We start from the raw sequence: 15,691 nt of genomic DNA, 5'->3' as shown, positions 1-15,691 counted from the left end.
TCTCTCGCTCCCCCTCCAAATTGACCTAACATGACGACAACGAATGTGCCGGAAGGAACTACTACCACCGGGGTCCGGGGTTCCTTCACAGATCATGCAAAAGCCATGTGGCCTGAATTTGTCCAAGAGCAGTGTGGATCGGCCAAAAATAATCCAAGAAAGATTCCATACCCTCACAAAAGACAGACATCAAGTACAGTAACAGTACTACCCATAAAACATTGCATATTCTGTGTTCTCCCATATCCTGGACAAGAACAGATCCACCCCCAATGATCAGCTCCAATGCTTCATTCACCCTTCCTTACATGGAGATGATGGCGGCAAGGCAGTGGACAGGAGATCGGACAGGGGAAGGCGTCAAAGTTCCATGATTGTGTTTTGCCTACGGTTCAGGCCTCTAGTACTCCCAACAGTACACATGTGCTTATTTTGCAATGCGTGCATGCATTATATACAGTACTTGCAGGCACTGTAGCTAGGATAAGGTTGTAACCATGTGCTTTGGACGTGCTTGTGTCTCGTCTGAAAATATCATACGTGTGTCAGTTTTCACTCACGCAGACAACAACAGAGCGGCAAGAGAAGCCCAGCGCACATACGTTTTTTTTTTCCGGAGAGATTCTGCCAAGCTGCAGTCGGAGAGCCCTTCTGATCCCGCAGACATCGTTAGCGTCTCAGCATCTCGGTCTCGGCGCTCCAGCGTCTTGGAAAATTCTTGGAAGAAACCATCAGTAACTGAGAAGCTATGCAGATATTCCGATGGCGATTTACAGGGGCAGGGCCAAGAGCCCAAGAAGATGACGACACGAGCAACGATCCCGGTGACAAGGATGCGACAACAATCGTGAGCTCTCGTGGACGTTTCGTTCCTGTATTGTCTTTGGCTTTTGTGGCTAGGTGATGAGTACGTGCCTCACACTACTACTAGCGCGTGTGTGTGATTCGCGTATGTAAACGTCACAAAAACTGCTACCACACACACCGACGTCTCTCTGAAAGCACCAAAGTACCATCCTTTCCTACCTGACACCGATGGCCGCAACTGCTGTATCGATCCCGACGAACATAAACTAGAACGTGTGCTCTTGTAGAGTACGTGGTCATCAGTCATCACTACGTAGATTTCTTGGATGCTCTGTGAGTGAACGAACTATTTGTTCTAGTATAATATGCTATCCAGACAGGACAGGAGGCCTCAAATTCTACATAGTATTCCACATCTGAGTTGCGAGTAAGCCTACACGTGAGGGAAAGTATTGAAACTCGGTACTATTCTACCTCTTCTACCAATACTATATTTGCTCTGAAAACCTAGCAGCTGTTCTGCTGAAACGAAAAACAAAATTCTTGGTTGTGAGTGGTATTGGTCTGTTAATACTGAGAAAGCTAAAAATGAGGAGATCTCCTCAAATAAAAGTGGCTCTGGGCCTATGATCGTTTTGCAAGGGCCATACATACTCGTCAACCAGAAAAAGATCTTGAGCAGAGCTGCATCTTGCTGACAGCTTATATACAACTCAAATGCATTGCATTCAGTTGATATATTCAGAGATGCTCCTTAAATAAAAGGGAGAAAAAGGCGCAAGGAGAAGCAAAGCAATGTCGAAAGCTCGCAAGATCGAGCATCTCAAGGCTCCGAAAGAAACCGAATCAGAACCCAAACCGCCACAGCAGTAGAAAGCAAATCTGAACTTTCAGGGGGTGCAAAGGTTTCCGCGGTACCTGATGCATGGGCGGAGCTATAGTTGTGTCCGGGTATTTCCGGGCATACCCAATATTTTTAAGAAAATTTTTAATAGTTCTTGGAGGTATATACATGTACAATATAGTTAAGGTCTCAAAATTGCAATTCTTCACTATTTTCTCGCTGTAATTCGCGTCTAACTGAAAGTAGCCCACATGCCACACCTAGCCGGACGGCCCAATGGCCCATCTGACCTTCCCACTGCCAAATCCCCAATTCCCCACTCCCCAAACCCATCAGGCTACCGTAGGGGTAGGGCAGACAGCAGCTTGGACCGTTCGACGGACGCGGAATCGCGCCGCGGCGCCGGCGCCCCCTCCCCCCGGTAGCTGCGGAGCCAGAGCTGCTCGCTCGGCGCAACCCGAGCCGCAGGAGCTGGCGAGCCCGACTGCTCCAGTTCTCTGCTCCGAAGTACGACTGTCCGATCTCGATTTGATTTCTTCGTCCAGAGGTAATCAAAATTCAAATCTTTTTGTCTTTGCTATGTTCTGTTAAATCCAGAGGTAAATTTTTTATGTTATTTATCCAAATATTTTCTTGCCATATGCATACACTGCTACTAAATCCTGGGTCCGCTGCTGTAGTTGGCGACCGGAACCAGAAACGCCAGGAGCAGCTCGATCGGCAGCTGCAGTCCAACCTCCTTGTCCTGCCTGCCTGTATAATCGACCGAACCTCACAAATGAGACTCCAAAACCCAGCAAGCATCAGCTTTAGGGCCCTTAAAGGCGGCCATTATTTGCAGATTAAGCTTTGTGAGGCCCCACACTGTTCCCTCCCCTCTCTGCACAATAGTACCTTTTCCTTGTCCTCCCCATTTGCTTCTAAGGAGGTTCTATCTTTTTTAGTATGCCTTTAATCAATTCAGTTTTGGGGTCACATTAGTATCCCTGTTCATTTACAAGCTGTATCTGTATGTAACAGCGTATCTACTTTCCCAAAAACATATGTTTTAATTTGCAAATACAGAACCCCATTGGCATTTAGCCATGTGCTAGCGCATGTGCGCAAAGGGCCGGTATCTGGCTGCTCTGCTGCTGCTGCGGACCGTAAAAGTGACAGCGTCTTAGAAGAGCTGGACCATTGCACTGGCGAGGGTTCATGAAGATCTGTAGTCTTTTATCCAGTGTCACAGTAGTTTAAATGACTAAAGCTGGTATGGAATTATAATAGTGTTACAGCATGTGACTCACTGACTTTGATCAGTGCCAGCACTAGAACATTGAAGAAGCCAGACAGTTCATCACTCATCTCTTCATCACTCATCTCAGGGTGTGTTTAGTGGGGGGAGGTAAAAAATTTTGGGTGTCACATCAGATGTGTCGAAAGAAAGTTAGGAGGGGTTTTTTATACTAATAAAAAAACAAATTACAGAACCTAGGAAACCGCGAGACAAATCTAATGATACTAATTAATCGGTCATTAGTGATTACTGTAGCACTTAAGGCTTTTCATGGACTAATTAGGCTTAAAAGATTCGTCTCGCGATTTTGCCGAGAACTATGCAATTAGTTTTTTTTCATCTACATTTAGTACTTCATGCATGTGTGCAAACACGCTCTTTTATGGTAGAAGTTAAATTTTTTTAGAAACTAAACAGTGCCTCATTTACTGGGATAGTAGTAACTGAGAAGTTCAGTTTGAGGTACTGTACTGACGAATTGCCTCTACAGCAAATGGTACGCGGAACCGTAGTCAGGTACCTTTCACTGAACGTGAGCATTTAAGTTTGATGTACTCGTCTAACAGACTCTCTCACTCTTAACAAACTAGATCTCCTTTTTTTAATCACTATGTACTAGTATCACGCAGAAGTGGCATGCAGGAAAAGAAAAGAGGACTTAGTACCGTCACTCTGTTCGCTGACGCTGAAATTTAGCTTATAGGTGTTAGGTTCATCTTCTAAATTTTAGTCGTTGTTTTATCAAATATTTGACATATGTATAGAATATTAAATATAGATTATTTACGAAACTAAATGCACAATTTACGATTAATTTACGAGACGAATCTTTTAAGCCTAATTAGCCCATGATTTGACAACGTGGTGCTACAGTAAATATATGCTAATGATAGATTAATCAGGCTTAATAAATTCGTCTCGCGGATTACTGACAGATTCTATAATTTGTTTTTTTATTAGTATCCGAATACCCTATGCGATATCCCTACGTGACACCTCCTAGACTTTAGTCAGCGGATCCAAACACTCCATTGTACTAATGCTTATGCTAAAATATTGTGAAAAAAAATATTATTCCATGACTGATAAGTAGTTATGAATAAGCTCAAGCGAATCTTCACGCGGCTTCATACCGAATACTACAGAAAAAAAAGAGAGCTTGTGGGATATATGTGCAATCATACTCTCGAGCTGCTATGCTAAGCTGTGCACGGCTGGAATAATTGTTTATGCATTATGATGCGTATGCCTTTGCATCAGCACGGCGTGACTACGAAGAATGCGAGTGACTTTGAGATAAGGGGCATCACCATTTGCTGTGGCAACAACTACGCGCACAAACTTTCAGACGAGGACAACAATTTGCAATCTCAATTGGCAACAGCTAAAGCGTGTGCGCGGAACTTGACTCTTCTCTGTATGTCCATATACACTATACATACATGCAGTCTCTTGCTGACCTTATCCACGAGTTCATGTTCATCAGCCATCTTCTGCGAAAAAATACACCTTGCTTGCAGTTACGTTCATTGCATTATTCCTCTTGTATCCATGGAGACGAACGGCTTCATCATTGCTTGACGCTCTGTGTTAGCCATGCTCCATGCGTACAAGTTACAAAGGATGGTACAGCCATTTATTTAAGACAGCACAAAGTAAAGTTCGACAAGCTTGGAATTCAATGCTCCAATTTGTTGAGATCATTATTCGACTTAGTTGTTTGGTTAAGCCCATACTTCATGGCAAGGAAGTATCCATTCCATAGTCCTGAAAAAAAATCTTTGTTTATACTGGACACGGACCACTCAAAGAATCCAAAATGCAGTCGCTTCACATATGGACCAAGGAAAGTAGACCTTGTTTGTAGTGCTTGACAAGTATTGAAATCTATTCTCATCTGAAACTTAGGAATTTGTTAAAGCTGAATCCACTTTTCTCTTTGAAAGCTCCGCTAAATGGAATAATACAACCTTAAGAAGATAGTGAGGCAGGTCCTTCTTGCTGTATAGGAAGAAATGTTGGTTGTAAATTTCTAATTTGTTAAACATATGGGTTACAGATATCATCCAATGCAAATCTGCAATACATTTCCTCTTTGGATACAGGAATTCATAATCTACAAGGATTTGGATGGACAGGCATGAACATGAGAGTGAAAACAGGCTTCATTTCAAGACGCAGGACAGGTGCTATTTAAAATGATGAATCATGCAAAGGATCTACGATGTTAACTATCCAAGAAACTACTTTGGACTCGGTCTGATAGGACGATGTAACTAAAGCTATTGGAGAAATGTCTACATAGTACAGCAGGCGATCAGTGGACACATCTATTTTCTGAAAAAAATTAAACTGTTCACTGCAACAACAGCTTCTTAACAACTTATGTGACTGTATCCAGGTACTAAGAACACTGTTCAAAGAAACAAGCAGCAAACCATCAGGCTTTCACTTTGACAAAAGTCAGCATTAGCTGAAGTGTCACCCAGCAGCGACTGCTGATTGCTGAGTTTTAACATCGGTGCTCAGCCATCAGAGTTGTCTGATGATAATGCTAGTTAGCTAGTTAGTTAGTAGTAATAGATCCATCAATGAATGTACGGGTCACCAATAAAACACAATTTGGTCAGTTAGCACCAGAACCCAAGAGAGCCTTCTGAGGTTCTGATTCATTCTTCAGTTCTGAATTCTGATGGAGGTTGTCAGTGGAGAGGTAATTATGCCCCACTCCCTAGTGATAACTGATCACCAACTGCATGCTTCATGGTTTAAAGATTCTGTAATGCATGGGGTGTGTCGATCTAACTAGAATGCTAATGGTGGTATTCCTTGAAACAGAAGGAACATACATGTCATGATGGTAATCAGAGTTGTTGCAAGTGATGCTTGGTGATTAGGTCTCATGTCATTCAAGCTTTATCCAAGTTGATGACAATATTTTGATTCTTTTCTCAGCATGTGAAAATGAATGTATTTTTCTAAGCTCAACATGAGGTATTCTCCATGCTCATTCTACTTCCTTTAGACTTGGGATACACTTTCGTGCTACCTAAACGGAGTCTTTGTGTAGAAACATACTTTTTTGGCACAAAGTTCAGTTTGGTCAAATTTGCTTTCGACATATACTAAATTTTGATTGCCAGAATAATGACATATATCGTAAAATAAATCAAACCAAGAGTTTTTAATAAAAGTATATATATGTGTGGCATCGTTTGGTGTGTCTTTGAAGGGCGGGCCTGGTGCAAGCGGTAGAGTCTTACCACCTGTGACTGGAAGGTCCCGGGTTCGAGTCGCGGTCTCTTCGCATTGCACAGGCGAAGGTAAGGTTTGCCACTGACACCCTTCCCCAGACTCCGCGCAGAGCGGGAGCTCTCTGCACTGGGTACGTTTTTTTTATCGTTTGGTGTGTCTTTGTCAGTGGGATGACAATTGAGAAAAGCTTGAAAGGAAGAGGCCACTAATGGAAACCATTGCCATTAGTCTGTTCTGCTTGTCCGAGATTAAGTTAAAAGCAATCCTGGAAATCCTAACGACCATCTCTGTGGAACTGGAAGATTGCATCATATAGGTGGCTAGTAACATCTATATTTCAACATGATATCAGTTATCACGCCCCTATATGACTAGTTCATGATAGATAAAATAATATGCCTTTTTTATCTATTTTCCCGTAGCTAGTAAAATGAGTAATTGAGTTGAATGGATCAGAACAGAGAGTCAAATGGAAACTTGATTTGTCACATTCAGAACTGCCGCCTGATGGCACTGCATTCACTTGTTCAGATATGCTTTTCATTTCAACACATGTTGCAGGTTGAGGACACTGCTCCGGTAGGCTTTGCTTGTTCTGACTAACAATCGTATTCGTATATAGAGTCGTCCTGAAAGGCTGAAACTAAGCACTCGTAGTTTCTAAGGCAAAGCAGCAATAAAAGAATCAGCATGTGATCAACACGACGTAACAAGTTCCTTTGTTTAGTTGCTTGTTTGTCTAGAGGCAAAGCTAGCTGAATCTGAATGTATTATTTAAACAACAACTGTTCCAATCAAATAAACAACCCCCTACCTGTTTCAGAGATGTGATGAACAAAGGAAACAGAGACCAAAACAGAGTCATGCATTAGACTGCAATTGCTATTCCATTATCTAAGAATTATATAGACTCATAGACGTAACCAAACACCTGGCAGCATATATATAGAAAACAGGTTCAGCAATGCGAGGTTGCAGTCAGCTAATTCAACTAAAGAAATTGGAACAACCAGATATGACTAATAAATATTGAGTCAGCATAGCTACATGCCTACGTCATTGTCACGATGAAGCCGGTGTCTGAACCTGAACCTGAGGGAGGCACGGATGACGGCGAAGCTAATGATGGACGGGAAACAAAGAAGGAATGCAGCCAGAAATGTTAGAACCAAAACACAGGTTTAGGGCTGAATTTCAGATTTCATTAGCCATGCCACAATTATGGCAGATTGGGGATACATATAGGATAGCTTGCTTGAGCCTTAAGAAAGCTACAACATATTCTAGAGATGCTAAAGTAGATGCTAGGAATAAAGATAAGAGCTGACATAGCCACCAACTACTCTAGATAATTATCCTAAGTAGATAAGGACAAGACTTATAGCTGTCAAGAAAGGCCCAAGAGGAAGGTACATGGCAACAGCAAGTATCTCGGCCTAAGTTGGACGAAGCCGTAGCCTGGCATGCGGAGTCGGCAAGTGAGAGACGTTATCTGGGATGTGAGGAAGAAGAGGGGGGGGGGGGGGGGGGGGGGACACAGAACAGAACCAGTCGGCTGCATCTGGAGCGATAGCGAGCACTGCTCGATGTATCCCCAAACCCACTCAATCTCCGTGTTGAATTCGTTCTAAACCAGTGAATTGCTAAGCAGTGTCGTAACAATTGGTATCGGAGGTCACTCGATCCCGCAGGCGTACGGCGGCGGCGATCTCGTCGTCGTTTTCAGCGTTGATCACGAGGATCCATATGTCCGTGCCAAGGTCGAGTTGGTCGGCAATCGTTCCCCGAGCGAGCACCCTGATTCCATTGTTTCGCCCTGTTCGAGTGTTCTCTGCTTCCAGATCCATCCTAGCGACAGTCCCAGACTACCTGCTTCGCCCTCAGTATCAAACCCGAGACCAGAAGCACATCGGCCTGATGGAATCTCAACTCAGTAACCTGACTCAGATGTTGAAGGAGTTGCATGTGTGGAACTCCTCGATCCAGCGCACGCTCAATGATAATATCGTGGCAATTCATGATGTTGGCGTGTGGCGACCGCAGATCGATGCCAAGGTTGACGAGCTTCGTCACTCCGTCGTCAATCTACAGCAGAAGGTGGATCAGCTCATGGCTCAACCTCCACCAACCACGGCAGCCTCCTGCATCTACGATGTGGAGAACATCGACCTCACGAAGTCCGTGGCTCCTCGCTAGCATGCGGCTTCTTCTTGGGACACACAACAGCCTATTGGCGCCGGCGTCGAAACCAGTAACCGGGGCATTGGCAACAGGGTGGTCACCACCTTCGTGCCTACCTCGGTCAAAGGTGCGAACACCTATCCTCATCCTTATGTTGGTTCATATGAGCCTCAGTTATACTTTGACATGACCAAAGCTATACCTCAGTTTGAGTTTCCGAAGTTTGATGGTAAAAACCCAAAGCTCTGACAAAAGCAATGTGAATCCTATTTTGATGTGTATGCCATTCATCCTAACATGTGGGTCAAGCTGGGCATCATGAATTTTGTGGGTTCCGTGGCGTTTTGGTCCCAATCTGTAGAAACCATTCTTCAGCGTGTGTGGCAGAACCGTTCGAAATAACACACTTACGGAGGTACTTGTCTTCCACTAGACACTAAGCACCCTGAAAGCAAGCTATAGCGGGCGATATCCGTCAGGCACACCCCAAGGGAGAGCCCGAAAGATTCACATTTTCTCCAAGGATCTAATAATGAGAACGAGTTACAATACTTAATCCATTTCATACATCTAGAGTTCTTAAAAATTACATTATTACATTTCTAAAGTCAGAGTACGGAATATTAAACAGCGGAATAAAAATAAACATCTATCGATAATGAACGAGGATCCGTCTGTGCCCACTAGAAGAATCCTTCACACAACGGCTATGTCTCAAGCAGTACCTACAATAGGGGTAAATAAACCCTAAGTGCACAATGTACTCACAAGACTTATCCGACTAGTGGAAATAATGCCCCGACTCTAAGAAATATGATAAACTTTATGGTTTGCTAGTTTTCTTTTTGCAGAAAGCAATACTAATAGTGAGTCCTTATTTATGTTATTATTAGCAGCCATGATTAATTTATTATCTAGCCATTCTATGTAAGCACCTGTTCTACTTTCAAGCAAGAGTTGAGCAATCAGTTCCATTTCATCATCTTTCATCTTTTAGTTCTTACTACGGTGCTAGAGTTTAGACAAGCCGTACCGGATTTCTTGGCGATTCGCTAATCAATGCCTAGCTGGGTACCCCAAAAACACATGCCCCACTTGTACCCCAGGCGCAAGCAAGACCAACCCATCACTCTCCTGTCCCGGGGTCCAGGTCCCCGTCCAAACTTAGACTCCAAGCCTCCGCTCCTAAGTCCCGAACTCAGTACGGTGCAAGAACCTCCACCATCCCCGCCTATAATCATTCGGTCTAGAAAGAGCCAGAACCCATGACAAGAGAGCAACGAGTCTTTCCTGCGTCCATACCCAAGTATGTACTCGGAATAAAAAGTCTGTGACTTGCCTAGCGTCCAATACAATAGTCGGTCCTTAATCGACACAGACAGGGAAAAAGTGTAACCAAGCTATGCCCTATTGGCCATAGGACACAACCTCTTACACCCACCAATACCCAAATTATATCCCTGCTCGGTCACCATTTTTTTCCACCATTTTATCATGAGTGATCATAATTATCACCTATTGTGAGTAACGGCAGGTTACTCACGCTACCGAAATCTTGAGCATAGCAGCTACTCGACCTATACTAGTAAAACTCATAGGTAGTTATATTTATGTATGTAGTTTTAATAAAATACCTGTAACGTAAGTGCACATCATATATATATATATATATATATATATATATATATATATATATATATATATATATATATATATATATATATAGTGATCATTTAAAATAAGGGTTATGCATCGGAGCTTGCCTTAGGCAGGCGATGGGTCAACAAAGTCTGCAACAAACGACTCCGAGGCTCTCTCCTGTACGAGAATCTTCTCCTCGTACTCCTTAATGACCTCCTCATAGTCATATTCATCCGCAGACACGAACTCTACCAACTCATAATTTATATGCATGAAATGATGATACAACACTCAGTAATATAACAACAACAACTCTTAAAATAAAAAATACATCTATCAAGCTACTAAGCTAGTTCTACTGATTAATGTGCTAAGTTACCCAAGTATGAAGCATGGCAGGTACTATCTTAGCAACTAAAGGCATCCTTACTCTTAATACCGATTTACTCTATATATGATAAAACGAGGAGTACTAGCTACTCTATTTATCAATCTACTCTAGTGCTATAAATTTTACAGTGAGTACATAATAATCTAATGAGCCTACTATAAAAATTTCATGGCTATAGCTATCACCGATTTGCCACAAAAATTCCTACAAATATTAAGCTAACTAATACTAAGCTTTCTAAATTAAATTTATGAACCTATCATTATCACATCTAACTATAAACTAACTACACCAACAGATAGATAACATTTTTGTGAACCTAACAAATTTTGTTTCACTATTTTTGGATACCTACAACATTTACTATCATTTTTCAAAGTTCAGCTCAAAACTAAATTGAATAAACATTTATTAATTCACTAAAAATGGAAAACCAAATTCCTCAGCGCGGCCCGCAAGCGAGCAGCTCGGCCCACTCCAGCGCCCTGTGCGCGCGCACTGCGCAGCACACCGTCGCGGCCCAACGCGGGGAGACCCACGCGTGCGTCGGTGATTATGCAAAAGAGACCCTAGCTTTCAACTAAATGAACCCACAGTCCTTTTCACTATTTAACTCTCTCTCTAATGCTCGCACTTAATCCCCCGGTTTACTTCGAATTCACGTTTCAAGGTCCCTGGTCAAAACTTAACAGAGGCCACAACATCTTTGGCCAATGCCGACGAGCACGGACCTCCTCGACAGCACTCCTCACCACCGCGACACTCCTCATCACAAGCGCATTCAATAGAGGTAATAAACACCACGATTGATGCCACACAGAGACGTGGCCACGCACCATGGTGGGGTTTGGCCGCGGTGACACTGACGCCGGTAAAAACCTCTAGCCCAGCACTACCATCACTGCCTAGACTCCATGCCTAGCGTACCGCTAACATCCTAGAGGTCCTAGATGTACCGGTTCTACTCCCAATCAAACCGGCCATAGACACAGCAGCAACACCGCGTTCGTTAGCGGTGGCCACGCACTCCGACGAGCCTCGGCCCTAACCGACTTAGCCATCTACCCTAGGAGCAAGAGGGCCTCACCAGAGACGTAATAGATGGGATGAACGAAGTCATGAGGCTTGTCAAGGTGGTTGGCCATGTGCGTGGGGTTGCTCTAGTTCACGCCGACTATGGTGAAGGCGTTCTCGGTGACCAACTGCTCCATTGGCGAAACCGCTGCACGGGCGAGTCAACCAAGTCAAGGAGATGCAATTGCATTGCTCAATTGAGACAAAGGATCAAGGAGCGATGCCCTGGCCGAGCACCCGCCTCGACGGCCATGACGGACCGCCATGAGGAGAATGCCTCACATTAACTCACTGGAGGATGACGACATGTCGGAACGACTCCAATCGCAAGCTAACTACCAGAGCTAGTTGGGTGCTCGGCTAATTGGACAGAGGTGGACTATGCAAGGCCAATTAGATGGAAGATGGTGTTTGGACTTAAGGGGGTCGACGGCTGGGGAAACCTCCAATTGAAACCCCAACACCGTACGGCTGCAACAGTGACAAGCTTGGCACGAGGCTGGACTCCAAATCAACCTCCAGACGTGCGCAATTATAAGGATGGGGCTAGCTCTGCGGTTTGCCTTGGCGTGGCTCGGCCGGTTGGCGCGACGCTAATCAAGGCGATGTGACGAGAAGATTGACATGGCGCGGTCACTTAATGGGAGAGGATGATAGTGCGACGAGTGATGGTTCCACATGCGCATATGAGTCTAGCATGATGACGCGCGACTGCAGTGCCACGACTCGCAATACGATGGCGGCTTGGCCCTGCGCACCGCAGTGGCTGGCACCGGTCCGGGGAAGCAACAGCGTGGCACGGCATTGGGCACGAACATGGTGGCGACGTCAGGTAAGGCAAGCCCACGCGTGTGCAGCCATGAAGGGTCAGCGGTTGGAGCGCAGCGCGATCAGTGACGCAGCTCGATGCGACGGCGATTGCAGAGCGGCTAGACCCGCTAGCACGGCACGCGTGCGTGCGTGAGTGGGAGCGTGAGTGCGTACCGGGGTATGGCAACAGGGCAGTGGATCGCAGCGTGGAGCCAGCGGCATGCCCATCTAGCGTGGTGGCACACGTGCAGCGTGTGTGAGCATGCGCGTCGGTGAACCAGCGCAGCGCGCTGAGCCGAGGCAAAGGGTGACCACGTCCAAACATAGCAGCCGTTGGTAACGTACCATGCATGGTTTTAAAGCTGCTGAAAAATCCAACTCAATGATCCAATTGCTAAACCAACTATTTAACGCTCGAGATGGTATGTCAAGCTACTAAAATGAAGCCTAAGACCATAAAATCCGATTCTCCTATAAAAATTTCCAAACTTAGCCTCGTCACACCGTTTTCTAACTTAAGAAATTGACTAAGTTTTTGTTCGGGTTTGCGTCAACTTTGATTTCCAAGCTACCAACCATGCTAGCTAGGGAATTCATTTCTCAATCGCAAGTATTTCACCGCCACCTACGAAGTTTGTACTATAAACTTTATTAAAGTTTTGTATATGCGTTCTATAACATTCTCGTTCAATAGAAATTTATTTAGAACCCTAAGTGACATAACGCGACATAAAATATAACATTTGTTTCATGTTTTCGATGAACGTTTTGAGTCACAGAAATTGATTTACACGTTATAATTCATACACTATCATATAAACATGTTGCACATGCAGTGTTTTAGCAAATGGCTGTGTAGTGTAACACCGGGGATGTTACAGCATGCTACTTGGCCTGAACTTTGTGCCACCATTTGTCAATGCTTTGAGCGAGATCAGCAAAGCCACTTAAATTGTCAATTCTTTAGGCTCAAACAAACCTCCACAGTTTCCTTATATATTGAGCAATTTGATGACTTCATCCACCAAATACTTGCCCATGACCCCAACTTCAGCCCTCATGTCATCATTAGTTGTTTTATTGATGGGTTGCAAGATAATATTCAATCAGCTCCATTTGACTAAGTTTGGATGCTGCTTGCTCCCTTGCTATATTACAGGAAGAGGTGCTACTAGATATTCCTTCCAAGGGTGGCAAATGACAAGATTGGGGATCATCTACTTGGAGTTCTTATGCAAGACTATCTTATTCACCAATGTCTCCTGCAAGAGCCATGGCTAGGGCAAATTCAACTGGAGCTCAAAAACCTATAGAGCCTTCTAAACCATTAGGGTTGGAAGATAAGCTTCAGAACATCAAATCATATAGAAGGGCCAAAGGATTGTGTTTCAAATACTGATGATAAGTGGAATCCAGCACATAAATGTTCCACCACTGTAGCTCTAAATCCTGTGGAAGAGTTGTGGCAACTTACCTAAAGAAGAAGAAATCTCACTAGAGTGAACCTAACAAGCATAGCTCTAATTTAGGTGAAGACTTGATGGAATTGTCTTGGTCTGCTATGTAAGGTACTGATTGCCATCAGACTATCAAGTTAGCCGGCACATTGTATCAACAATCTATGGTATTATTAGTGGATTCTGGTGGTACTAGCAGTTTCATCAATCATACACTAGCCAGTTGTCTTCCTAATTGGACTCCATTGCTTGAACCTGTTCAAATTAGAGTGGCTAATGGCACCCTGTTATAGTGCACTCATGAGTTGCTTAACTATCTAGTGATTATTTAGGGTCATACTTTTTTTGGTCAATATGAAGATATTGCCCTTGCAGTGCTATGACATAATATTTGGCATGGATTGGTTGAGCCAATATAGTCCCATGGAAATCCATTGGAGAAACAAGTGGCTTTCATTCTCTCATTCTGGTCAGAAGATTCAATTGACTAGATTACAGCCCAATCTTCAACAATGCCCCGCTATTACTGCATCTGACGTTTTGGAGTTGTGTTCAACTGATCAACTTTGGTGTATTCTAGAAATGTTTCAATTGGAGCCCCAGTCTATATCTAGCAGTTGGCCTGCTAGTCTTCATGATCTAATAGCTTAGTATGAAGAGTTGTTTGCTAAACCTATTGGTTTGCCACCAAAACGACATATCAGTCACACCATTCCATTAATTCCTGGAGCTCAACCTTTTAGGTTAAGGTCATATCATTATAACCCAGCACAGAAGGATGAAATAGAGAAGCAGGTACAAGAATTGTTGTAGAATGGTCTAATTAGGGAGAGTAACAGCCCTTTTGCTTCTCCTATGCTGGTAGTTAAGAAGAAAACTAGAGATTGGAGAATGTGTGTGGACTACAGGAAACTCAATGCTTTGACTGTCAAAAACAAGTTTCCTTTACCTGTAATTGATGAAATTCTGGATGAATTGACTGGAGCCAAGTGGTTCACTAGTCTAGATATGACTACTGGGTATCCCCAGATACTTATGGAAGAAACTGATCAATATAAGACAACTTTTCAGACACATCACGTCCACTATGAGTATACGTTCATGTCATATGGAGTCACAGGTGGGTCAGCCACATTTCAACAGAAGATGAATTATATCTTGGCACCCTTGCTCAGAAAAGGTGTAGTTATTTTTATTGATGACATATTGGTCTATGCATCCACTTGGGATAGTCATCTTAACATCCTTCAGCAAGTGTTTCAGCTCCTGCAGCAGCATGGAATTAGAATTAAGCTGTCTAAATGCTCCTTTGCTCAACAACTCAAGTATTTGGGGCACATTATTAGTAGTGATGGTGTTGCTACTGACCCCAAGAAAATTCAAGATGTTCAACAATGGCCTGTGCCTATAACTGTGAAAGATGTCAGAGGTTTTCTGAGGTTGGCTGGGTACTACAAAAAATTTGTGCAACATTTTGGTACCATAGCTAAGCCATTGACTGAACTGTTAAAAAGGCACTATTTTTGTGTGGACCTCTATCTATCAAACTGCCTTTGATCAGCTCAAGCAAGCCTTAACTATTGCTCCTATTCTCCAATTGCCAGACTTCTCTAAATTGTTCATTATAGAGACTGATGCTTCAACAAAAGGCATTGGGGCTATCCTACAGCAAGAGGGTCATCCTATAGCATATATCAGTAAAGCTTTGAGACCTAAGAATCAAGGCTTATCAACATATGAGAAGGAATGTCTTGCTATCTTGATGGTTGTAGATCATTGGAGATCTTATCTTCAACATGCCCAATTTCATATTAAAACTGATCAGAGGAGTCTTGAGAATCTAACTAATCAAAGATTGACTACACCATGTCAGTTGAAGGCTTATACTAAATTGCTAGGACTAAATTATAAAATCATTTATAAGAAAGGCTCTGAGAATTCTGCAGCTGATG

The sequence above is a fragment of the Miscanthus floridulus genome, chromosome 2, assembly GCF_019320115.1.
Source record: "Miscanthus floridulus cultivar M001 chromosome 2, ASM1932011v1, whole genome shotgun sequence".
Taxonomy (NCBI): domain Eukaryota; kingdom Viridiplantae; phylum Streptophyta; class Magnoliopsida; order Poales; family Poaceae; genus Miscanthus; species Miscanthus floridulus.
This window is presented reverse-complemented; position numbering follows the sequence as displayed.